Here is a 3,849-nt window from a genome sequence, read left to right as displayed (position 1 = left end):
CATGTTAGAATTACTCCACAGTAGACTGATAACTCTAAGCAAACCATTCATAACAGAACAGCATTTAGGCACTAGCAGAAGAGATCAGGTGGAGAGCTCTGAATAAGAATTTTTTTTTTTTAAAGATTTTTTATTTATTTATTTATTTAATTCACCCCCCCTCCCCTGGTTGTCTGTTCTTGGTGTCTATTTGTTGCGTCTTGTTTCTTTGTCTGCTTTTGTTTCTTTGTCCGCTTCTGTTGTCGTCAGCGGCGCGGGAAGTGTGGGCGGCGCCATTCCTGGGCAGGCTGCTCTTTCTTTTCACGCTGGGCGGCTCTCCTTATGGGCGCACTCCTTGCGCGTGGGGGAGCCCCATGCGGGGGACACCCTTGCGTGGCACGGCACTCCTTGCGCTCATCAGCGCTGCGCATGGCCAGCTCCACACGGGTCAAGGAGGCCCGGGGTTTGAACCGCGGACCTCCATATGGTAGATGGACGCCCTAACCACTGGGCCAAGTCTGTTTCCCTGAATAAGAATTTTGTGTCTTGTTTTTCTATTTTCATTCTGAAGAATCAGCGTGCCTGAGAAATTTATCAACATGACCATCAAAATGGAATTCTTTCTCATGGGATTCTCCGATGACTGGATGCTACAGAGACTGTGTGCCACACTCCTCTTCCTCATCTACCTGGCAGCAGTGCTGGGGAACCTCCTCGTTATCATTGGCACCACCGTTGACCAGCACCTCCAACTTCCCACGTCCTTCTTCCTGAAGAATTTGTCCTTGCTTGATATCTGCTGTATCTCTGTCACCGTCCCTAATCCATTATGAACTCTCTGACCAACAGTCATTCCATCTCCTTCCTGGGATGTGCCATGCAAGTTTTTCTTATTTTGTTTTCCTGTGGCACACAGTTTGCCTTCCTTATAGTGATGTCCTATGACCGCTATGCTGCCATCTGCCATCCTCTGCACTATGAGGGCATTATGCACAGAGGTGCCTGTGCACAGATGGCAACAGCATCATGGCTCAGTGGTTGTATTTATGGCTCCATTCATGTAGCAGGTACATTCTCTGACAGTTTCTGTGGACTCAACATAGTCCACCAGTTCCTCTGTGATAGTCCATCAGTGCTTACACTTTCCTGCTGTGGAGAGCATATTTTAGAAGATTAATTAGTTACTCTTAACTCTTGTTTTGTTTTGTGTGTTTCATTTTAATATTTGTTTCTTATGTTCACATTTTTACCACTGTTTTAAGAATCCCATCTGTAAAAGGGAAGACAAAAAACTGTTTCAACCTCTTTGCCCTACCTCACCATGGTGATGCCGTTCTTGTTTTTTTTTATTTGACATTTACTTTATTTTTTATTATCTTTTTTTAAAGATATAGAGATCACACAAAATGTTACATTAAAAAATTTAAGTGGATCCCATACACCCCACCCCCACAACACCCACTCCTCCCACATCGACAACTTCTTTCATTAGTGTGGTACATTCACTGCATGTGATGAGTACATTTTGGAGCATTGTTACACTCTCTCCCAGTCCACTTAGTATGATAGAGCAGGATATATAATGTGCTGCATCTGTCTCTGCAATATCATTCAGGACAACTCTAAGTCCCAAAAATGTCCAAATATCATACCTTTATTCCCTTCCCCTGCCTTCAGCTACTCCTGGGACCACTGATTCCACATCAGTGATATAATTTCTTTCATTGCTAGAGCTTCAATAATTCTATAATAGAACGCCAGTAAGTCCACTCTAATCCATATTTTATTCCTCCATTCAAAGAACCCTGGGATGGCGATGTGCATTCTAACTCTCAATTGAGAGGGGGTTTATTTAGATCCCACATGGCTGATGGATGGAATTTTCCTGCTTGCAGCTGTAGACTCTCTCAGTTCCCTGGTGTGGTGGTTGACCATCCTCACCTGCCTGTTAGCTGACCTAGATAAGTCCTATGAACTGGAGAGTATGTTTTGCAATTCTGCTGAGGCTCAGGGCCCAGATAGCTCATGGACAGTCCAGAGATTCAAGTCTCCTGAACATACACCAATCCCAGCACCAACCACAGGTTCAGTAAAAGTGGCAGAAGAGGCATGCATAGAGAGGTCACATCTGAGTCCAACTCCATTGCTCTCAGGAGCACACGTTCCAAAATAGGGCCCACTGGCAAGACACTGAATGCCAGAGTCATCTGTCATGACCATAGTACCTGGGTGTCTCTATAGCCCTCAGGAGCACAACTCCACTTTGGCTGTCTCTGAGATCCTGCTGAGTTGTGTGTAAGTGTGACCCTACTGATGACATTGTGACTCATTTTGAAGTCTCTTAGCCATTTAAACTCATTTGCCTTTACCATTTTCCCCATTTATTCAAGGTAGTTTTCTAGTTGCATCAATAGCTGGTGCTTGGTAGTAATGCCTCAGTACCAGAGAGGCTTATCCCAAGAAGTTATGTCCCACACTGGGGGGAAAGTAATGCATTTACATGCTGAGTTTGGCTTAGAGAGGGGCCACATTTGAGCAACATGGAGTCTCTCAGGAGGTAACTCTTAGGCACCCTGCAGCTCTAGGCCTTATTGAAATTTCAAGCACACAGGCTCAAAAGCATAGTCATCAGAATCCAGGACCCATCATTGGACCATCCTTTTTCACTGGTCTGTGCCCTTGTACTTGGCGGATTGTTACTGTTCCACTGGGGACTGTGACAGAGTTTTCCAGAATGGTAACTTGGCACTTCCTCAATTGTTGTGTGAAATTCTACCCCCATTTCAATATCCAACAAACATCCAAACATATCTATATATCCTATATGCATGTCCTGGAGAACTCTGTCGAACACGTGCATCCCCCATCAATGACACTCTGTGTCAGTGCTCCTCCCCTGCCATAGGTGAACCACTCTGTGATCCAAAATTTCTTCAAAAATGAAGTCTAATATATTGCCAAATTCAATTAATAGGAAAATGAAATAGCAATGAAAGATTTAAAGATTAGAAATAGAATACATAATAATTTAGAAAAACTGAAATAAAGTAAAAAATAAATTGGGGTCTTAAAAAAATGAAAAATATCATCAAATTTTTTTTGCCTTTCATCACTGTAAAAGGTGTTGCCCTGTATATACAGTGGCAAGGCAATCTCTTCCATTTCTTCCTCAATGTCTACATCCTTTTTTTTATTATGTCTTCAAAAAAGATTTAGGTCACAGTAAAGTCACATATACAATATAGGGAATGCCCATATACCCAACATCAAACCCTTTTCCCCCTTCCCTGGCAATGACCTTTTTACATGCGGACATTACAGTTGCTGCAACTGATGTACAGATAATGAAACATAGCTACTCAGTATGGTTTCATTATTGTTTATATTATGGTTTACCTTTTATTTTGTTTATGTTTTTGCTTTTCGCATGTATGATTTATTTTATTTTTTAAGCACTTCTTTATTTTTTATTGTTTTTGAATTTACATAGACCACAAATATGTTACATTAAAAAATGTTTCCCACATACCCCAATCCCCACCCCACCCCACCTCCACTCCTCCCAAATCAACAATTTCTTTCATCATTGTGACACATTCATTGCATTTGGTGAATACATTTTAGAGCACTGCTGCAGCACATGAAATATACTTTACATTGTAGTTTACACTTTCCCCCAGTACATTCAGTGGGTTATGGCAGGATATATAACATTCAGCATCTGTCCCTGAAATATCATTTAGGACAACTCCAAGTCCCAAAAATGCTCCAACATGACAATCTCTTCTTTCCTCTCCCTTCTCTTAGCAACTACCATGGCCACTTTCTCCAAATCAATGCTACAGTTTCTTCCATTACTAGTCACAATTG

General features: G+C 42.0%; 1 pseudogene; it reads left to right on the top strand.

The window, feature by feature from the left end:
- Window positions 1-578: 578 nt before the first annotated feature.
- On the top strand, window positions 579-1,333 carry LOC131275677 (olfactory receptor 14A16-like; annotated as a pseudogene).
- The last annotated feature ends 2,516 nt before the right edge of the window (window positions 1,334-3,849 follow it).

Source organism: Dasypus novemcinctus, chromosome 23 (assembly GCF_030445035.2).
Source record: "Dasypus novemcinctus isolate mDasNov1 chromosome 23, mDasNov1.1.hap2, whole genome shotgun sequence".
NCBI classification, from domain to species: Eukaryota; Metazoa; Chordata; class Mammalia; order Cingulata; family Dasypodidae; genus Dasypus; species Dasypus novemcinctus.
This window is presented reverse-complemented; position numbering and strand designations above follow the sequence as displayed.